The 24,096-nt window shown below is 38.0% G+C and overlaps 1 long non-coding RNA gene across 1 annotated transcript in view; it reads right to left on the reverse strand.

The window, feature by feature from the left end:
• Window positions 1-14,114: 14,114 nt before the first annotated feature.
• Gm30165 overlaps window positions 14,115-24,096 on the reverse strand; it is a 39,785-nt gene continuing 29,803 nt past the window's right edge. The window contains exons 2-3 of the long non-coding RNA XR_001779687.1: window positions 15,769-15,954; window positions 14,115-14,194 (exon numbers count right to left, since the gene is read on the reverse strand). This is a non-coding gene — a long non-coding RNA (predicted gene, 30165). The remainder of the gene's footprint in view (window positions 14,195-15,768; window positions 15,955-24,096) is intronic.

The following is a 24,096-nucleotide window of genomic DNA, read 5'->3' on the forward strand; positions in this document are numbered from 1 at the left end:
CAACTCATCTAAATATTTTTAAGGGAAAAAAAAAAAAGCTTTAAAACTGAAATCCGACAGTTTGTTTGCAAAAAAAAAAAAATGTATTTACTAATTTTACAGGATGCACCAATTAAGCCAACTGAGATAATGCTTTGTGAGTTTCCAGTTCACCAAAATGTATATAATATTTCAGACCCTTACACTGAGTGAAATTCTGTACAGTATTGGACTACTAAGCCATTTATACATCTATTTCCATACTGCAGTGCATATGGTTGTTATATGGATGGCTTAGTTTTCTTTTTAATTTATAGTTAAGATGTATCCATCTTTAAGATGCCACATAGAAGCTACAATATTTTCATTTCGTAGTAATAGACAGTAACTCTCGTAAAGAGCTGGTGAGAATCCAGAGCTAACATCCACTTGTCATCGGGAACCCTCCTAAAGGCATGTCTAAGCTCCTACTTTAGATCTATGGCTTCTGTACATCTATGTGTGCTGTCTGAAAAAGAGACTTAGATGAGGGCTCTGCTGCTCTCTCTCTCTCTCTCTCTCTCTCTCTCTCTCACACACATATAGAGGCAACATTTGATACAAATAGTATCATTTCTTCATATTATGACTTTCACCTCTTTTGTTCTTCCCAAAATGAGTTCATCCTGTGGGATATATACATATATATATTTATCTCTGTCACAGTTTGTCTATTACAGTCTTAGAACCCTGTACTAGTTTAAAAAACAAAATTCTTAACTATTCTAGAGCTTTTGAATTTTACTGCAGCTGTTTAGAGAAAATGTTTTCATTAATAAAGGTGAACACTTTTACGTTATTGCTTCAGAACTGTTTTAGATTGAGATCAATAGAGCATAAATTAAAAGGAGTGTGTGTGTGTGTGTTGTATATTTGTGTGTTTATGTGTGTCTGTGTGTGTATATGTGTGCATGTGTGTCTGTGTGTATGTGTGTGTGGTGTGTCTGTGTATGTGCGTGTGTGTGTCCTCTGTTCCCAGCTCCTTCATCAAGGTGCACTTGTTACAAGTGGGGACTCTGTGCTGTCACAATCATCACCCTGTCTGCACAGCACATATTAAGCTGTTGCCTCAGATGAATCTGGATTTGGATAAGTATGTCATGCTGGATCATCTCACTACCTTAAAATTACTCCCTAATTTGCCACTTCATCTTCCTTTTCATCTTTTGACCCACGAAGCTTAGACAATCACTGAGTTTTTAAAGCCTCCTTACTACTTCCAAGCCTGAATAAGTACTAATAGTTGTTATAAATACCTATGCACAGGTATTTGCATTAGATCACAAGAGTATGTTTGATTCTATGAACTCCACAGCACTAACTCATCAATTTCTACTTATATCAGAGAGGTAATAGAAACTTTGACAGCAATTGAGTCTATAAATTAAATGGAGGAAAGTTGACATCTAAGCAATTCAGCAACTTCCATCCCCCACGTAAATTTACATTTTTAAACATCCTAAGACATGCTTTAAAGATTTCAACACACGTCTCGAATATACTTTCAAAAATTTAAATGTTTCATGGTTTAATGGAATTCTAATATTTAGTTTTCAAATATCTATACTGATACTAATGCAACTAATTTGGTCAACATTCATTGAATCCTTATTTAGAGAATTATGCTATACAAAATGTTAAGCAATTTACTACTGCTCCTTTGATCTGTATCTTTTATATATTTTCTGGCCCTGTGGGTCTGGCAATGATCCCAAGTTAAATTCAAGGGTTGGGAACTGACACATCTACCTTGTTTCTGATCAGAATGTGAAGTAGCCAGCCATTCTATTAACACCCATCATATGATAATGGCTCTAAGTTTTCAACAGGAACTCACCGCAACGTAATGTTTTCTTCCTGGATGAGACTTCTGTGACAAGAATATTAAAATTTGACATTAAAATAGAAATAAATGAAGACCAGCAATATCAAAAAAATCTTCCCCGCATCTATTATAGTCAGTCTTTGCTACTTTGTGGGTTCTTCTTTTTCTCACCCTTTATGGCCCTGGTTTCAGTCCCTAACACTAGATATGAGAGAAAGAAGAACAGAGGAAGAGGGAGAGAGGGGGAGGGAGGAGAGAGTGGGAGGGAGAGAGGGGGAGGCACAGGGAGAGGGACAGTGGGAGATCTCTGAATCTACTTTCTTGGCTTTTGTTTCTTCTTTGAACATGACTACTAACAAACTGCAACCAGCCCACCTGAATAACTAGCAACCACCAAGCACACCTCGTCTGCCTCTAGCTTTTATGTACCTTCTAAAAAGTTCCCAGAATTCCTAATGTCACACAATCATAGAAACTGTCCACAGCTGTCAAAATCACACTTCTGCTAGAGCACAAGGCAAACCATATTCAGCTGTTTCTGACAATTCAAAGCAGCACCATGTCTCCACACCTGGGATTAGAATGAAACCACATTCTTATATTGCTGCATTTTTTAAAGAAATCACAATTCCAAAGTTGTCACTGCAATCTATGTTAACACAACTTTTCCCAATGGTCTACACTGTGGGTTACATTGACATATTATTCCTATTAAATCAAATAGTGTGTATATAAACTCAAAGTGATCACAATTTGTCCCTTTATGTTTCTGATTTAGATCTACAAATGTGTGGTATTTTTGTGTTCAATATGATACTATATTGTAATCTCTATACCCGCCAAACTTTAAAAATGTAAAATTGTTATATACACACATACACACATGCACATGTGCACAAAGTGTCCTATCACCCTTGGGTGAGATGATACTCTATCACAATGAAACCTGAGAACACCTCTGGAAATGTCTTTGTTGCTAAAGTCCACTATTATGCCATTCTTCTTTGGTTGCCAGACTTCCCATAGTCCACCCTTGTCTCTTATAGTCAATAGTTAATTGAGTGTTGCATTTTCTGCCGGGTTATTCAGGTATTGGCATTTGAACTTTGCAATGCAGCATCCACAGTTATAACTTTATTTAAACTGAAATAAATAAACGTAATCAATCAGCTTTGCATTTCATCAGCCACTGTCGAAGTGTCCAAACTGCACATGTAGATGACATGCTGTGTGAATGGAGACGTTGGCCTTGTCTTTGGAAGGTCAACATGCATTTCTGATGCATGATATGTAGGAGAGAGCACAGCAGGAATGAAATCAAACCCTACACTGTATTCACTAAATACCATTCTCTTCTGTACAATTTCTATTGGTGTGCCCAGAAAAGGATAATATTTAACTAGAAATCTTATAAAAGTCACAAAAATATTAATACAAACAAAATATAAAAGATGTCCTTGAAAAAATGTAAATAATAGTTTTATACACTTAACAAAAAGTTGAGGTAATAAATATACTTTATATCAGTGGTTCTCAACCACCTTAATCCTGTGACACTCTAAAAGAGTACTTCATGTTGTGGTGACCCCCCAACCATACATTTACTTTATTGGTACTTGATAACTGTAATTCTGCTACTGTTATGAATCATAATGTAAATACATGATATGCAGGATATCTGATATGCAACCCCAAAATGAGTTACAACCACCAGGTTGAGAACCATTGCTATAGATGAAGAACTTATAAATCTTTCCTCTTTACCCTGAAACTCTATTATCAGGGGAGATTTTTGTTTTTGCTATGTTCTTTGTGAACTTAAGACCCAATATCAATTCTAAGATTTTTTGCATAGTAAGTATGGTATATTTGTTTCTACTCAAAAACCTAAAGTGGATTCAAAGTAGTTCTGCTGCTTTTTGTGTGCTAAGGAAACTGATGTCTGCTTTGCATTGAGGAGGGAATGGTTTGTAATCTGGGAAGTACCATGGTTAGATCTCTGTGCTTGATAAGTGGTGTATCTGTGCCACCAGTGTTTGTTAGGCAACAAGGAGGGGAAACAGAAGCCAATGGACCTAATAGTCAGAGCAGCACGTGATGCTTTTATTCAGTCATTCATTCATTTTTACTACCAAGTGACTGTAATGAGTTAGGAGCTGGCACAGTAGTTATCAGACACATTGGATAAAGCCCAGCTATTGCAGAACTTACATGCAAGTGGAAAAACAGACAGTGCGTTAGTGAAACGTGGGAAATGGTTTCAGTGGCTATAAAGGAAAGGGAAGAAGCTTAGCGGTAAATATAAAAGGATGCTTCCTGAATAGTGTGTCAGGAAATGCTCTCTGAGGAGGTGACATTTAAGCTGAGATCTGACAGCGGACAGGATTTCTGTGAATTCAGAGCCAGTCAAGAGGAGAGAATAGTTTGGAGATCTTCAGGACAGTGAATTCACAAGTCTTGTGAATCAACCGGACATGAGGATTTCAGGATCCTTCTAAAGTTTCTGCCTGGAGCAACTGGCTGTCTGGCAGTGAGAATATCTGTGATAGCAAACACAGGCTGACTGCCAGGTGTGAGCTCAATATGCTGAGGTACTTGACGCTGGAGGTCTCTGCATGGTTATTTTTAGTTCTGATGAAAGAATCTCATAGTCGTTTCGTGAATAGAGCACAAGGCAAGGGAAAAGATTTTTCTATAAAGTAAAATAATAGGCATGGAGGGAATAATTAGAAAACATAACACACCTAAAAGCAAAATAATTTAACAGATGCTCATTTGCAGCATGAATTAATATAAATAAGGAAAAATACCAACTGTAAAGGTTTAAGCAACTGGCTGAGCAATTGTGGAAATGTCAACTCAATATTTCACATATATAATATAACATATTTTAAACGTTATAGATGAACTAAGGCAAATGCATAAAAATTCACTGTAGTAACTGTGAGGCGAGGTTGGGAAGTAGGTAGCTAGAATAAGATATCATTAAAATGTAACATTTAAAAAAAAAAACAAAACAAAACAAAAAAAAAAAAAAAACCTTGTACTTCTGGTACCATAGAAAATAATCCCTAGGGGAAAAAAAAACAAAAAAACAAAAAAACAAAAAAAAAAAAAAACCACATATCACACATATGTGATAGCATTTTATTAGGATGTGAAATCACAGAATATCTGGAATGTTGGAACGGTGATATAAGACAGGGCATGGGATAGAAGAAATAAAGGAAAACATTATTGAAATGATAGATAGATTCATGCCAAACTGATTGTGTGACCACCCAACATGTCTTCAGAAAAATGACACAAACTACTCTCCCTCTACATGGAACAAGAAGAACAAAATAAATGAACTGACTCCAGTTCACCTGTAGTCTAAAATCATCAATTAGAAAACAGGTCCCACTCTTCAGTTTGCATAGGTCCAGGTCCTCAGAAAAACCCAAAATTAAGCCTATGATTTAAAACTCAGTGGTAACACAGGAACGTCAAAGCAAAGAGTGAGACAGAGATTGCAATCATGCTTTAAAGAGGAACTAGGAACAGACACAGAGTGGGCCCATCAATCAAAAGTCACCAAAGCAGCAAGCTCTGTCATTCAGTGCTTATCTAGCATGTAGGAAGCCCTAGAATCAGTCCCTGGCACCAGATACACAAAGCAGCAAGTGAGAGCAAGTTATAGCCATAACTTCAACCTGCCTCTAGCCTTGAGGGAATGAAACAAGCTGTCCTAGGGCTAGTATAGGAATAGAACAAGGCATGAGCATGGATGGGTGATGATTGGAATTTGAAGACTAGAGTATAGATAAAGGAGGGGATACAGTAATAAGAGACAGAGGGTAAAGGGAAAATTAACAGTAGCTAAGGACAGACCCTATTTGAACTGTAAGTGACCATATCACAGTCATTGCCTTCCTACAGCTTTAAATTATTATTACTAAAAACACATCTCTTACACAATACATACCAACCACAGTTTTCCCTCCCTCCACTCCTTTCATCTTTTCTCCTCTTCTCTTTCCTCCATATCTACTCTCTACTGTTTCCCAAAGAACAGGACTCCAAGAGACAACAACCAAACATGACTAAACAAGATACAATGAGACTGGCAGAGCAACCGAAAAGGAAGAAAGGAGACCAAAGAGAAAGCAAAGGAATCAGAGACACATGTGTTGCCATTGTTAGGAGTCCCACATTAATACCAAGAGAAGAGCCATATATTCACAGAGAATCTGGTGCAGACCCATGCAGGCCCATGTTTGCTGATTCAGTCTCTATGAGCTCATGTAGCTCTCTCATTTGTGGATTCCAGATCCAAATCTGTAGGTTTGAGGTATAACCTGGACGAACTATGGGAATGCAGAAGGGACCACTGAAAGATGGGAGAAGGAGCCCTACAGAAGTAGCAGGATGCAGGTGCTATTAATGAGGAAAGGGGAAAATGGAGGAATGTAACTTGGGGGAAGGGGAAAAGGATAATGTATCAGGAAAGAGGAGGAAGTGAAATAAATAACACTAAGGATATTTTTAAAAGCCCTAGAGAAACCTATTCTATAAAATGACTTAAGATACACATGTTTTATATATATTGCAAATACAGTTACCCTACATGTGTAATAAAGCTCACCCAAGGGTCCATAGACTACCTAGCAAAACTTCAAGTGCCAGGCAAAATACCAGAGTTGTTGGTCAAGGGAAGTCCACAAAAACCCCTAAACAATATAGGACATTACCATTACTTTTAATTTCCTGCCAGAACTTGACGGCAAGTCTCTATTGCTGGAGACACTGTACACTTTGGTATAGGACTTAAAGAAATCATATTGGTACTAAGCTGGAAGCCTCCTCCTAGAAAGTTTGCTCTCATTGTGTCAGGAAGTGTTATCCAAGCTGCCAAGGAAGACAAGTAATAAATACTCCTATAGACTTATAAATCCTATGAACTGAAACAATGATGGGATTGACGAGACATCCCTAATAGAACAATCACAGTGTTTATATCTTGTAGGCAACCAATAGCTGTCTAATTACACCTAAATCTAGCTTAATTGGAGGGAGCTCTTGCCTGATAGTGTAAGCCTAGCCAAGAACTCATAACTACATAGGTCCCAGAGAAAAGATACTACTATCATATTACTAATGTAATGTAGTTTCTAGTTGCCTTCCAAATATTTATAATTGTACCCAACAATAAACACAGATCTCACATATCAAAGTTGCTCCTTTTTTGTGGCAGAAGGAACTAGTAGAGACCAAAACCCTTCAAAATGCAGAGAATAAATGACTGCACCATGTCTAGCCCCATATGGAAAATTTACAATACAACCGCTACAACTAAGGCTCAAGGAACATTGCAGGAAAAAAAAAAATGTAGAATTGTTGCAAGAGCCTGAGAATTGAGACAACTATTATATGATTATTTCTTCTGGATCAGTCAGGGTGTTGCTTTCCTAAATGCTGAACCAAATGTTTACTTGCACAAGACCTGCAAAAGCTGTGTCAACTGACATACTGACATGGATGGAAGAACATTTCATAAGACCATCCCTCTAGATAGATAAAGAATTACAGACACTCAATGGCAGCCAAAGGAGGGGAAAATCAGTTTGGTTTGTTAGAAAAAAAAAAACCTAATTGAATGGGTCAGATCATAACAACTAAAGAAAAAGCAAAGATTAACAGGTGGATCATAAGATCAAAGATACATATTTTTTCTTCTGCTGAAATATTAATGAAAATAGTAATGAAGTGTTCATCTTCACTATAATGAATAAAATAAATTGATCAAATATTGAAGAGTTAACCACATTGCTACAGGTAAAAAATGTAGAATGATATTCTCAAAACCTGTACATAAATTCCGTTTGGGAGAACACTTGTAAAGATTCTACATGTAAATCTGATTCATACATGCAATATTTAAAGCACATAGAGCCTACAATTATTCTACTTATAGAATCATTTGTTTCATCAACATAGTCTGTTCCATCCCAGCTCATATTTATCTGATGTGAATTGTCCACATTTGATTAATAAATAGGTCATGGCTGTCAAACATCACAAAGTACTTGCAGAGGTTCAGCACCCCTCTACTCCAGGAAAACAGCAGAGACGGGATGAGCAGATAATAACCTTCAGTGAGCAGAAAAGCTCACAACCTAGCTCACACAGAAGTAGAATTCCATTAAGAATCAGTGCATACTCAATGCATACATGCATCAAAACTTCACATAATACCTCATAAATATATGCAGATATTATGTGTCAATCAAAAGGAAGAGAATCAGTGCCTGCACCCGACTTCTTCTGTGATTGCTCTCCCTCAGCCTTATTAGGTCTCATCTTACAGCAATTCTTACTGTTTCCTGTGCCCACCATGGCATTCTCCCAGCTCACAATTGTGATCCAGCAGCCCAGTTTTCACCTTCATCAGCTCTGCTCTTATCAGCACTTCCCCTTAGTGATTTCATCCATTTTTTAACATCTGCTGTGATGGCCTCCAGCACTGAGTTCTCTAGCCTGCATAGCACACATTATCTTGAGTACCAGTTTCTGATTCTGTGTTTTTGATTTCTAAGGCTCTCAGGTTTGGCAATGTTTTGTTGTTATATTTTATTTTCTTTCATTGTAATTAAGCTATTTTGAAGAACATGACTCCTATTTTTTAAGAGTTCAAAGAATAAAGCCTATATTTGTAAAAATGTGCAAAAATGTTCTGTGGGTATAAGGATGACGATTGCAGGAGTGTAAACAATGAAGAAGAAAGCCTATATTTGTAAAAATGTGCAAAAATGTTCTGTGGGTATAAGGATGACGATTGCAGGAGTGTAAACAATAAAGAAGAAAGCCTATATTTGTAAAAATGTGCAAAAATGTTCTGTGGATATGAGGATGATGATTGCAGTAGTGTAAACAATAGTAGAGAACCAAGAGAATAGGATGTGTCAGTAGGAAATTATTCAATAAATTATAATCTGTTCTTTCCATAGGATGCTAAGCCATCATAAAAAGGATATTTATAAACATGTGGATTTTATAAAAATATTCTATTTTCTTTACAATTTACTAAACACCGTGTGGTTTTACATTTAAAAGGAGAACTACATAATTATATTTACATATACCTAATTATTTATAACCTAATTATATTTACATATGGGAATGGAAATGTTCCCAATGAAATTTAGTCAATGAAACATAGTTCTGTGAAATTTAAGACCTTTAAAACAACATTCATGTATTTATGTCAGAAAATTTAAAATATCTTCTAAATTAAAATCTAAAATTTCCCAGAAAATACCCAAAACTTAAAATAAAGAAAACTAGATATAGAAAGAGATAGTCTTCATTAGTAAGATTCAAAATGTATAAGTAAAATGAAAACATGAACATACTCTTGAAAATTATATAAAAAAAAATGGACATGAGAAGCTCTCTTGACTTTTTGGTCAGGGTTATCCAAGAGATTCCCAAAACATTTTAGGATATTGATATTGCTCTTGGTTTACCACAAGAGGCAGAAGGAAAATCCCTATTGCTGAAGACACCATGTATTTTGGAAATAAGACCCAGAGGTCCCTGAGCTGGCAATAACCTGAATACCCCAGCCATAATAACTAGCTTTCATTGTACTGGAAGATACCCTATAGGCTCCCCCAAACAACATCCCCAACCAGCTAAGTTGCTTCTTATCACAATGACCAGCATAGAAAGATAACCCTGAGAGTGAAGTAATAGCACACATACCTGGGCAGTAACCAACAGCTTTCTAATTGAACTTAAGACCCATTTAACAAGAGGAAAATCAAGTCTGGTACTGGAAACCTAGCCAAATACCCAATGCTAGTGAAAGCATGGATTTTAAAGAATCTACAACCAACCAACATCTTATTGAGCCAGAATAATCCTAGCTACACTCTAAATATTTGTCCTTATGTCCACAAATAAGTGTAGTCCTTGACACTCATTTAAAAAGCTTATCTTTGCAATAGATAGAGACTGTTTCACAAAACCATATCAATACAGAGTTCTTGAGCCCAGTTCCAACTGATATATGTACAGCAAAACTCCTGCACCTAGAGCTCAGTGATCAATGCAAAAACAGGGGACAGAAATACTGTAAGGAACAGTTTTCTGTGAGCTTGTGTCTCCTAGAAAGGTTAGAAGATACAACACAAATTCTCATGACGTCCTAAACATAATGTGAACAGGGATGACACCAATAGACAATGCTAATGTGGATGGGAGAAGCTCATAAGACCACAGCCCTACACAAAGAGCCCCAGCAACTAAGGGAGGCTGAGACTCATAGAAACGGTCTTACCCAGGGAAAAACACACCGGTTCGTTATCCGATAGCAAATGATCATCCCAGAAAACATACACGCAAGTAACATTATACAGACTTATTATATTATTATACAGGTCGTATTAATGTGTTTAGGAGTAGTGTGTGTGTGTTTATGCATGTAATAACAATAAATGAGGCAAGGAGCATGAAAGTAAAAGAGAGCAAGGAGAAGTATCAAGGTAGATTTATTAAGAAGGTAAAGGAGGAGAAATGATGTATTTTTAAAATTTTTTTATTTTATTTTTAATTTATTTTTTGCACACCATATTCTATTCCCTGCCCCCCCATACACTTTCTGACTGCTCCATGTCCCACACCTCCTCTCCACCCCACCCCACCCCATCTCCATGTGAATGCCCCCACCCCCACCCTACCTGTCCTCTAAACTCCTTGGGGCCTCCAGTCTCTTGAGGGTTAGGTGCATCATCTCTGGATGAACACAGACCCAGAAGTCCTCCTCTGTATGTGTGTTGGGGGCCTCATATCAGCTGGTGTATGCTCTCTGTTTGGTGGTTCAGTGTTTGAGATATATCAAGGGTCCAGATTAATTGAGACTGCTGGCCCTCCTACAGGATTGCCCCTCTCCTGAGTTTCTTTCAGCCTTCCCTAATTTAACAACAGGGGTCAGCTGCTTCTGTCCATTGGTTGGGTGCAAATATCTGCATCTGACTCTTTCAGCTGCAAGTTGGGTCTTTCAGAGGGCAGTCATGATAGATCCCTTTTTGTGAGTACTCCATAGCCTCAGTAATAGAGTTAGGCCTTGGGACCTTTCTTTGAGCTGGATCCCATTTTGAACCTGTTGCTGGGCCTTCTTTTTCTCAGGCTCCTCTCCATTTCCATCCCTGTAATTCTTTAAGACAGGAACAATTATGAGTCAGAGATGTGGCAACCCTATCCCTTACTTGATGTCCTGTCTTCCTGCTGGAGGTGGGCTCTATAAGTTCCCTGTCCCTACTGTCCCACCTTTCAAAAAGGTCCCTCCCTTTGAGTCCTGGGAGTCTCTCACCTCCCATTCTGGGGGGGGGGGGAGTCCCCAACCTCCTGTTTCCTGAGGTTGCCTGTTTACAATCTTTCTGCTGGCCCTCTGGACTTCAGTCCTTTTCCCTTATCCAAGACCTGATCAGTTTCCCCACTCAACCCCTACTCCTCCCCCACCCCATTCACTTTCCCTCCCAGGTCCTCCTCTCTCTCCCCACTTGTGATTGCTTTCTTCTCTTTCCCAAGTAAGACTGAGGTGTCCTCATTTGGGCACTTCAGCTTGTTGAGTTTTTTTAGTTCTATGGTATCTTGGGTATTCTATATGTTTTGTTTTGTTTTGTTTGTTTTTTGGCTAATATCCACTTATTAGTGAGTACATACCATGCATGTCCTTTTGGGTCTGAGTTACCTCACGCAGGATGATATTTTCTAGTTCCATCCATTTGCCTACAAAACTCAGGATGTCCTCGTTCTTAATAGCTTAGTAGTATTCCATTGTGTACATGAACCACATTTTCTGTATCCATTCTTCTGTTGTGGGACAGAATATAATATAATTATAATATCAAAACATATCCTTGATCTGTGTGGAAGAAGGAGTTCTAAGAAAAGAATACAGAAAGAATATGAAAGTCCTTATAACCTTATAACACTGCAGTGCAAGTACATTTACATCAGATGATTTATTCACAAAAAACCTGATAGTATCTCCTAATTTTAAGTGAATGAACAAATTACCCTCACAAAGTTTAAATACCCCAGTCAGAACACCCCAAACACTCTTAATGACAGAGATTTAGAAATGGCCAGAGAATAAAAGGTCAAATTGACCTTATTTTTACTCTCATTTTGTTGGTGGGGCTATTGTGTGCGGTCTGGGGCTTTTGTTTATTCTTGTTTTGTTTTCTGGTTTTGACACAGGGTCTTCTTTTATAGCACTAGCTGTCCTCCAACTCCTGTCAGAGCCTGCCAAGAGCTGAGATTAAAGGAGTACACAAGCAAGCCAGGCTTAACTTTTTCTTTGATCATTTTCCATTTTCCCTAGAGGAATGAACAACCTGGCATAGCTACGATCAGCACTTCAGGGCTTTAGATAAGACTTTTACTCAGCTGTTTGTGATGAGGCTTGGAAGGTCCCCCCAAGTCCCACAAATGAAAATACTGAGTTCTCACTAAGTCCAACTCATCTTGCTATGTGCCTGGCCTTATCAAATGGGGAAATGTGACGTCTATCACTTTTGTATGTCACTCTCACTATGTTTTGAGACTTCAGTAGTCTCAAAAAGGCAATATCATATCACTGGCCTGAGTCCTCTGCCACCTCTAGCAATATTGCATGTAACTGAAACATAAGCATTAGCTAGTATAAGACTTTCAATTGGTGCCCCTTCTGGACTCCCAGAGACGCTTTTCAAACAGGAACTGTCCAGGGAGAAGGAAAGAATAGGCCTTTAGCCCAATTTCCTTTTCTGGATTAAAAATAAGCAACAAAAAAAATATTCTTTTAGGTTTGATTCCTCCATGCCTACACGAGTTGATTTACTAAAACAGGAAAGTGATCATCGACTCGAGTGACCTACAGACTTAATAACTAATCACCTTTATTTCTGAGAAGGAAATAGAAACTGCTTAATGAACTCAGACGCTACATTTTAGCCTTGTCTTTTAAAAAGAGCATCTATCATTTGCTCTATGATCTGCATCTACAGGCATAGCCATTTATTAAAAGAAATCAAAATAATGCCAACTTTCCTTCCATTAACAGGAAAATGCAGCGGCCTGTAATTCCAGAATCAAATAAGGTTCTATTTATTTTTCTGTGAGTAAGAGACTTAAATTAATAGGAAAATGAATAACGGTGGTGCTTTTAGAAAACCATGTAATTTTCAAATGAAAAACACTAATCTTAACATATTCTTAGGCAAAGAAGGGTATGGCCTCCTCACAAGAGCTTCATGCTTTCAACTAAAATACCACTTTTGAAAAGAGTCTCTACACCTTCCTTTGAATAGTACTTCTGTCACAAGAGAATGCTGCCAAATGCATCCAGAACTGATTAATAAAAGTAATTGCCTCCCGCTAATTTCAATCTTTCGTACAGCTTTCCCTCTCATGGGCTAAGTGTGAAGACTACATGGCATAATTGTCAAATCTAAATCTAGCCACTCCTCGCCAGTGGCCAATGAAGTGCAAACACAAATTAAACTGGATTGAGGATTCTATTGCTTGGCTGTTTGAAAATTTATTTTACTGCAAAGCTTTCAGGCAGAGAAGCAGATGGGCAATACCGAGAAAATTTTCTTTCTGGGTATTACCCATCTGTTTCCCATTTTTGTTTTTCTACTTCAAGCTATTCTAGATGTCCCATTTCTTTTTATGCAATGGCAAAAATTAGTTATTCAGCTATTCAGTGGTCACACATATAATACCAATTTAATCAATAAAAATAAGCAATAACATAATTTTAATTTATATGGAATGCCTACTGGGTTCTCATCATGTTCCTAAACCTTGAAAATGTCTTACAATTTTTTCATTACACTGAATAGATCCTATTATCATCCTCATTTTACAGATGAGGAATTTGAAGGATAAAGAGCTTAAGACAATTTTCCAGTTCATGTTGCTTGGAAATGTTAGACTAGGGCATCATTGCTCTTTGAAAATGCCATGTCTTGGGCTCAAGGGAGAAGGGAGATTTTCTGTATTTTACCCTAGTATTTGATGTATTTATCTAATATTAACTTTGGAATTTTAAATAAATAACCCAACATAAAGATACATTTTGTTTAATGTCACAAATCCATCAAAGATTTTTTTAAATATGATTGGGATATCTCATATTTTCTCAAAGTTAGAACTGTTTTTAGAAATGGTGAGAGTGCAATCGTCAGGCCACTAGTTTCAGATTTGAAATGAGTATTAAACGTGCTCTTACCTAAGAATCCTCAAACAATTTAAGCAGCAGGACCTTCTCCTCAAACAAAATTTGATGGAAACTTGATAACACATAGCCGGTAACTGCTGTGTTTGGATGGAGGAGGAGGGAAAGGGTGTAAGATAGCAGAGTTGGCTCCCATCTATTTCTTAGTCCTCTCTTCTGCCCCTCCCATCTCACAATGTAATGCACTTTTATCATCCTCAGCCAGCTTGTGCCACAAAAGGAACCTTAAGAAGACCATTAAAGCCTTTAACTCTTCCACACATTTCAAATGGAGGAACGATGAAGCTTTAGGGAGCAGAGCCTTAATGAACCAAGCTTGGAAACAGTCCTAAGGGCAACACTACCAGCATTGCCCATCAACCTAAATTTAGAGCATTCTCAAATCTACATGCAACAGCAGTAGAAAATGAAGAAATCTGGGTAGCATTGAACTAGAGATCACTTTGTAAATTGAAATCAAGTCTGGTCGGGATATAATTTAATAACACGGTGTCAAGCAAATCTTCAGAAGTAAATGTGCAGCGAAAAAAATCACTAAGTGGGATGGAAGATGGAGATTTGGCGTCAGTTGTTAGCTTTAGTTGTTACTATTTGTTTGTTTCATTGTTTGCTTCATTTCTCCTACAGTCGAGGCAGAAGCACACTTCCACTTTTGTCTCCCAGTGTCTTTCTTGTAATCTTTTCCAAAGAACTTAAAATTTACATTAGCACAACCACACTCTACCGAATTTAGAATCGAATGGGGTTAGGTCTAGCCTAGTAATCAAGATAATTAATGATATAATATATTTTACTTAAGGGATAATAATTTAACCCCCAAGTAGCCAGCTACAAGAATTATAAGCAACAATTCCACTTCTGTGATAGAATTATCAAAGCACATGTACACTTGCATATATTATATGCAACATCCCATTCCCTAAAGCATTAAGGCCACCATCCTACAAGGAGATGGATAAGCACTAGAGAGCAGCTGCATTGGAAGTTCTGGTCAAGTAGATGAACTATTAAAGTGAGAAGATGTAGGAAATAAAATGCAGGGATCTCCCTTATCAGTGGAATCTGGAAGTGGTTATGTCAATGGGTTGAGTCATGGCTGTAGAACTCTTCTAAAGTATGGGGCAAGCCACTACGCTGCACACTTATTAACACAAAAAGGAAAGTGAAATGCATGATAGGAGCTCTGGGCTGCCTTCTTTTGAGTCTTTGCAGATGATTAGTTTCTCCAAGATCATATATCGGCTTCAGTGTATTATCTTGATAAGAGAGAAAAGCTCCATGGAATCTATTTGCCTCTCCTTACCACAGAAATTCTATCTCATGACTCAGACAGGTAAATGAGTGTTCTGCTAGTTACTAAACGTATGAACTCCAACCCGCACACCAGAAATGCCAAACGTAAGTACTCACAATTGAGCAGACCTTATTAGTTGACAGAAGTACTCATATCTTTACCTCATCTTTGCTACAATGAGCAGCCAGCAGAACATGCCATGACACACCTTCTAGCTCTCACCTACACTTTCCATTATAGAGTAAACACACACAGGTCAACTAAATAACAAGAGTAACTTAGCAGACATTATGTGGCATTTTTGAGGAAGAATTCACCTCCTGGGAGCAGAGTTAGCATTTTCCCACTACCTTGACCTACCTTGAATATGAATATAGAGGGAAGAATTTTGACTTTGACATGAAGCAATGGCAAAGACACTGGAGACACTGGAGATATGTTGAACATGTTCAGCACTTTCAGATGCCATATGGATTGCTTGCCACATTCGTTGGATTTGTATCACTGACAAGGAGATAGCATCTTCATAGGCACATGTACATTGGTCTGGATGATTAAATAAGTATGCTTAAGTCAACATGTCTCTTTGCATTGAAAATCAGAAACTATCTTCAAAACTGAATGACATTTTCACTTGCAATCCAAATATTAATAAAAATGCAAACTAATGATGTTTTAAGTAAAAACTAGAAGGTTAAAAGGAAAAGGAAGAACTGCAGGAATAACTCAGTGAAGTACTTGCTATGGAAGCATAAAGCCAGGTTTGTTCTCCAGATCCCATGCTTTAAAAGCCAGGTATAGTGGTACACATTTGTAGTCACAACATGAAGAAAACAGAGGCATAGGGAGTTATGAGGACCACTGGCCAGCCAACCTAGCTTACAGGCTGACATAGATGCCAGGGAAAGAGCCTTTAAACAAACAAACAAACAAACGAACAAACAAACAAATAATGGGTAGATAGTGCTTCTAGAACAACATCCAAGGTTAATTTCTGGTGTGTGCATACAAATAAATAAACACACACACACACACACTCCAATGTACAAACATGCACTTTGCCCACAAACATAAATCAATCAACCAACCAACCAACCAATCAACCAATCACTCAATAACAAATTAAAAGTCAGCAAGGTAACAAATTCACTCGATAAGATTCAGGAACACAAACTTTTTGGGTTTATCTTATTTTCAGTATCCTGTCTCTATGCAGCAACAGATGATAGGATTCTGCACCTCCACTCCCTTTAATCTGGTCATAAAATTTTTGTTATTTTCAGTCTCTGCCCTAAGCTAAGAATTTTAGAAATGAGCACACTGTCCTCTTTTTTGAATATGCCCATAAATTTGAAAAAAAAATGTCTGTTCTGCCCATTGAAAGCCTTTCATGCTACTGTGTAACAGCCACTGGTCTGTCAACAGCCTTGCACTGAATGGATGTTTTCACTGTAGATGACCACAGGGAATAATTTAATTAGTGGCTCAAGTACCACATGCATTGCCTGCTAAAGGTCTTTACTATTCACTAGAATCTCTTTGCCTCCAGGCTCCTCAGCCCTCATGTTACCCTCTCCCTCCAATTTCCCTTAGGCTTATCACTTACAAACACGTTCTGACTCCAATTCTATATCAATCTGAGTTCTGCACTGAAAGCAATAAATGCTATCACTGTGTGTTTCAAGATTTAAAAATTAAAAAAAAATATTTTGAAGGAAATTCCAATGAGGCTGGAGAATCAGTTTTCTATACTTATATACTTATAGCCATGAGAGAAGCCAAAACCATACTGTAAGTATGAACTTGACACTCTCAGTGGCCACTGTAGTCACTGATGAAACTGGTTAAGAGCCATAGAAAGGATGTCTAACAGCATGAATAGCAATGCTGACCCTTTAAGTTCACTGCCATGGTTACAGTTGCTTTTGCTTTCTACCAGGCATATTTACTTGAGTAACCTTTCTGCAGCAGGATCTCACCCATTCTAAAGTAAGATGTTTAAGTCTACATGGAGGTAATCTGGACAGATGAGGACCCTAATCACCTGGCAATAAGTTTCCACCTAGGAAGACTGGTGCCTTCTCTGTACTGGTTGGTTTTTACCAACTTAGCACTAGCTAGACATTTCTGAGAAGAGAATCTTAATTTAGAAAATATCTCTATAATATTGGCCTGTTCGACATTATCTTGATTAATGATCAATGTAGAAAAGTCCACACCATGGTGTGGGAGCGGGATGTGCCAGCCTGGGCAGGTTATCATAGGGATGCTATGAGGAGCAAGCCAAGAAATGGTGTTTCTCCACAACCTTTTCATCAGTTACTACCACTAGATCTTGCACTGAGCTCCTACACTGATTTATGACATAAATTCTACTCTACCCTACTTTTCAGTCATGGCGTTTTTATCATAGCAATAGAAACCCTAACCAGGACACCCAACCACAAGGAGTTCAGGTCCAGAATTCTGGACATATGAGAAAATGGCCCATAGTGTGAACAAGCAATCACGAGGACAATATTCAATAGAAATTATTAGCATTCATCAAGTTCCTGTCACTGCCAAGCCCTGCTTTATGAACTTTCAATTAGTTAACTCATTAGGCTCTTCCATCCCTCCATCTTCCCAATTTCTGGCACAGAAGCTAATGTATAATGAGGTTAACTAACTTCTCTGAGGTTGCAACTAATAAGAAACAGGAGAATCATTATTTCACCAAAGCCCTGTCACATACCATCCCCCATCACTATGACCTTCGTTTATAATTGCATAATTAATTGCTCAGTGGATCCAATGTACAATGCAGTTTTGACATAAAAGAGCATTTTTATCCTTTGGGGGAAGTTTGGGGAGAATTGAAAATATACCCTGTGAATGGAGAAGAATGTGAAACTGTTATTGAATTTAAACCTAAATCATTAAATCATAAATTGTGACTTTGCCATAGGCCTAAAATTTCTAAAGTTGCAAAATTGGGTCAAAAGGCTCTAGTTATTAAATTATACTTTCCTCTAGAATATATTGTAAACCTCTGAGCAGACCTCTGCAGGTATATGTTTTCTTTTTCTGCTCTGAGACAAAGACTCAATATCCTGCTTTCCAGATAACACCTGCAAAGATAATAAAGGAAGTGATATTGCCAGAGGTGCTTTTCTCTTTAATGGACAATAAACCAGAAATACACTAGTTTCTGATATTGGCAGAAGTTATATGTTATAGAAGAATGCTTGCTTTCACAGTTTGAATGATTTAAGAAATGTTCTCTTTCTCGATGTGTGTGTCCATAGTTTAGGTTAATAGATACATTTACATGTGTCTTTAAGATAATATGCTGGCTAGTTTTCTGTCAACTTGGCACAAGCCAGAGGCATCTGAGCAGAGGGAGCCTCAATTGAGAAAATGCCTTCATAAGATTCGCTGTAAGGCATTTTCTTATTTATTTATCGGTGGGGAAGGGCCCAGCTCATTATGGGCTGGACCATCCCTGAGCTGGTAGTCCTGGATTCTATAATAAAGTAGGCTTAGCAAGTTATGAGGAACAAACCAGTAAGCAGCACACCTCCATGGCCTCTATATCAGCTCCTGCTTCCAGGTTTCTACTCTACCTGAGTTCCTGCCCTGGCTTCCTTGAATGATTGACTGCTATGTGGAAGTGTAAGCAAAATCCACACTTTCCTCCTCAATTTGCTTTTGGTCACGGTGGATTTTTTTGTTTGGTTGGTTGGTTGGGTGAGTGGGTGGTGGTTGTTGTTTGTTTGTTTGTTTTCCATAGCAATAGAAATCCTAAGAAAGACAGAAATCTCGACTAAAATACTAAAATTAAAGTATTGACAGAGTATATTGGATTTTGCATGCTTATCAAATATAATGCTTCTGATGGTCATTATTCTGGATCATGGTACCTGGGAGCTGTCTTGTAATTGCTTAGTGATTGAAAAAGTACCTTCTCTTTTGCAGTTCCCTCTTCGTTTCTCCTTTCAAATATTCCCTCTCATTCCTTTCTTAATTTATTTCCTCCTTTATTTGTTTTCATAAAAGGAAAGTAAGAAATAAAAAGTCATCAGCTAGAAGGTAAAAACCATGAGTTTGGATATCAAAGAGAAGATTCTAGTCGGTTAAAAAAAGTTAGGAGCTCAAGCTCAAACACTTTACAGTGCTAGAAGATTTGAGGGACTGAAAAGCCAGGAAGTGTTTGATCTCACAACAGATAACCCTGGTCTCTTTCAGTCACCTAGTTATTGGGCTTATCTTGAGCTAACCCAGCAAAGCTCATGGGAATACAAGGATGAAGCTTGGCCCTCTTCTAGAGCATCCCACAACACAGAAGCAGAAGGCAGACAAAATCTACATGATTCTCTGAAAGGACATGAGTAAAGTAGTATGGAAAGACAGGTGAAGGAATAATTTTCTGAACTCCAAGTGCTGACTGTGTACCAATATTCTTAGTATTTGTCTTTGTTGGGTTTTTATTGCTGTGAAGAGACTCCATAACCACAAGTCCTTATTAAGGAGAACATTTCATTGGGGCTGGCTTACAGTTCAGAGGTTGAGTCCATTATTGTCATGGCAGGAAACATGGTGGTGTGCAGGCAGATGTGGTGCTGGAGAAGGAGCTAAGAGTTCTACACCTTGATCCAAAGGCAGCAGGAAGTGAAATATAAGCCACTGAGTCTGGACTTGGTCTTCTGAGAACTGAAAGCCCAACCCCTAACACCACTTCCTCCAACAAAGCTACACCTACTCCAACAAAGCCACACCTCCCAATATTGCTGTATGGATCTATAGGGAACATTTTTATCTAAACCACCATAGTCCTTAAGGGATGTTCCTGGGTTAATAATGATTTTCAGACTCCTTTGTCCTTCAGGTCTTAAAAACATTCTTAGTTTGTGATGTGCATTCAATAGCAGGGTAATAATGTGGATTGAAAACTGAAGAGCTGATGCTAAACAAAAAGTACCATTGTAGTTAAAGTTGCCACATGTGGAAAGAATAGAGAGAATCAGGAGGTTTGGAGGAAAACCACAATCTCTACTACATGAAACAATACCCATTCCAGTGATGAGAAATGTATACCAGTCAAACCTGGCTGTAACTTTTAAATAGTTTTTTTTTTCAAGCAATAAGCAAGACCATTCTAGGACAAGAAAATGAGGGGATGTATAGTTTGAACATTTAGTCTTGCATCTTTAGAATGTATATACTTTACAATATAAAAGATACTTTATAAGGCATACAGAGACAAGGCTAGAGACATGTCCAATAGGTTACTGGGGCAGGACTTGAATGTTGTACATATCCTAATCACAACCATACTTTATGATATTCACCAATCATTGAGTACCTTCTGCTCATATATGTTTTCTCTCTTGTGCCTCAAATAACAAAACAAAACAGAACCAAAAATCCACAAAATAGGCACTGTTACCTCCAACATATAGAAAGAATACTTGAAAGCCAAAGTAGTTAAGCAACACATACAAGGTCAGGCTGATTACATAGAACTGGGTTTTGACCTAAGATCTGGAAGCTGAGTTCAGACTTGATGACTCTGCACAGATGAGCTCTGTTCTGGGAGTGCCTTGAAAGACTAAGTACACATGAAGACTGAGGAAAGGGAAACCAGAAAGAGGCTGTCCTACTCTGGCTCTCTGCTGCTGTGATAAAACAAGGACCAAAAGCAACTGGGAAGGAAAGGGTTAATTGTCTTGCATTTTACACTCACCACTGAGAAGAGTCAGGGCAGCAGTACATGTAGTCACCTTGGAGGAATACTCTTTACCAGCTTACTCTTTGTGGCTCCCTCAGATTGGTTCCCTGTGCACTTCCACAGTGTCTGGGCCCTGGCATACCAAGCATTAATTTAAAAAATGCCCTTACAGACTTGACTACAGCCCAATACCATGGAGATGTTTTCTCAGTTAAGGTTCCCTTTCACCAAATAACTCTAGCTTATCCCAAGTTGACAAAAAACCAAAAAAACAAAAAAACAAAAAAACAAAAAAACAAAAACCAAAAACCAAAAAAAACACCACCACCAACAAAAAAACCCAACCAACCCAACCAACACTGGTGCAATATCACAAGACCAAGCACATGATCCTTAAAGGGGAGGATGGGCATTAAGATACACAAATGAGACTAGGCTTGGAGAAAAGAGATTTTGATGCATGACTCTAGTGCGGAAGGAATGAGGTCATTACTAATGCTTGCCAACATGGACAGTCAACCATTATAGGGAAATGGAAAGGAAGATAATGTTTACACCTACTCTGATTTGAATGCGGTTTGTTCCCACCCAACGGTAAACTGAGGCTTGATCCCTGATGTGAAGGTAGAGCCTGGAGGAAGCTTTTCAATAATGGATTGTGATAGGCAACTGTTCTTACAATAGCCACATCCCCAGTCCCTAATCATATGCTAGATAGAAAATAAACAGATTATTGGATGTGTCTCTCAGCAGCTCTGTAGAAAATACAAGCAGAGTACCTGGTTTAGTATGTGAAACCAGTTCATAATACAGGCAAAATTCCAGATATATTGAAAGAATATACGTACAATTAAATTAACTGAAAAACAAGTTCTACTTAAGATCCGGGGAAAACACCAGTGTTGAGGCAATGTAGAAAAGACATCAGGTTTTTTGTTATTCCAGATGAATTTGCAAATTGCTCCTTCTAATTCGTTGAAGAATTGAGTTGGAATTTTGATGGGGATTGCATTGAATCTGTAGATTGCTTTTGGCAAGATAGCCATTTTTACAATGTTGATCCTGCCAATTCATGAGCATGGGAGATCTTTCCATCTTCTGAGATCTTTAATTTCTTTCTTCAGAGACTTGAAGTTTTTATAATACAGATCTTTCACTTCCTTAGTTAGAGTCACGCCGAGATATTTTATATTATTTGTGACTATTGAGAAGGGTGTTGTTTCCCTAATTTCTTTCTCAGCCTGTTTATTCTTTGTGTAGAGAAAGGCCATTGACTTGTTTGAGTTAATTTTATATCCAGCTACTTCACCGAAGCTGTGTATCAGGTTTAGGAGTTCTGTGGTGGAATTTTTAGGGTCACTTATATATACTATCATATCATCTGCAAAAAGTGATATTTTGACTTCCTCTTTTTCCAATTTGTATCCCCTTGATCTCCTTTTGTTGTCGAATTGCTCTGGCTAATACTTCAAGTACTATGTTGAAAAGGTAGGGAGAAAGTGGGCAGCCTTGTCTAGTCCCTGATTTTAGTGGGATTGCTTCCAGCTTCTCTCCATTTACTTTGATGTTGGCTACTGGTTTGCTGTAGGTTGCTTTTATCATGTTTAGGTATGGGCCTTGAATTCCTGATCTTTCCAGAACGTTTATCATGAATGGGTGTTGGATCTTGTCAAATGCTTTTTCTGCATCTAACGAGATGATCATGTGGTTTTTGTCTTTGAGTTTGTTTATATAATGGATTACATTGATGGATTATTTTATATTAAACCATCCCTGCATGCCTGGAATAAAACCTACTTGGTCAGGATGGATGATTGCTTTAATGTGTTCTTGGATTCGGTTAGTGAGAATTTTATTAAGGATTTTTGCATCGATATTCATAAGAGAAATTGGTCTGAAGTTCTCTATCTTTGTTGGATCTTTCTGTGGTTTAGGTATCAGAGTAATAGTGGCTTCATAAAATGAGTTGGGTAGAGTACCTTCTACTTCTATCTTGTGAAAAAGTTTGTGCAGAACTGGAATTAGATCTTCTTTGAAGGTCTGATAGAACTCTGCACTAAACCCGTCTAGTCCTGGGCTATTTTTGGCTGGGAGACTACTAATAACTGCTTCTATTTCTTTAGGGGATATGGGACTGTTTAGAAGGTCAACTTGATCCTGATTCAACTTTGGTACCTGGTATCTGTCCAGAAATTTGTTCATTTCGTCCAGGTTTTCCAGTTTTGTTGAGTATAGCCTTTTGTAGAAGGATCTGATGGTGTTTTGGATTTCTTCAGGATCTGTTGTTATGTCTCCCTTTTCAGTTCTGATTTTGTTAATTAGGATTTTGTCCTTGTGCCCTCTAGTGAGTCTAGCTAAGGGTTTATCTATCTTGTTGATTTTCTCAAAGAACCAACTCCTCGTTTGGTTAATTCTTTGAATAGTTCTTGTTTCCATTTGGTTGATTTCACCCCTGAGTTTGATTATTTCCTGCCGTCTACTCCTCTTGGGTGAATTTGCTTCCTTTTTTTCTAGAGCTTTTAGGTGTGTTGTCAAGCTGCTAGGATAGCAAAAAGTCTTCTCAAGGATAAAAGAACCTCTGGTGGAATCACCATGCCTGACCTAAAGCTTTACTACAGAGCAATTGTGATAAAAACTGCATGGTACTGGTATAGAGACAGACAAGTAGACCAATGGAATAGAATTGAAGACCCAGAAATGAACCCACACACCTATGGTCACTTGATCTTCGACAAGAGAGCTAAAACCATCCAGTGGAAGAAAGACAGCATTTTCAACAATTGGTGCTGGCACAACTGGTTGTTATCATGTAGAAGAATGCGAATTGATCCATACTTATCTCCTTGTACTAAGGTCAAATCTAAGTGGATCGAGGAACTTCACATAAAACCAGAGACACTGAAACTTATAGAGGAGAAAGTGGGGAAAAGCCTTGAAGATATGGGCACAGGGGAAAAATTCCTGAACAGAACAGCAAT

Source organism: Mus musculus, chromosome 10 (assembly GCF_000001635.26).
Source record: "Mus musculus strain C57BL/6J chromosome 10, GRCm38.p6 C57BL/6J".
Classification (NCBI taxonomy): Eukaryota; Metazoa; Chordata; class Mammalia; order Rodentia; family Muridae; genus Mus; species Mus musculus.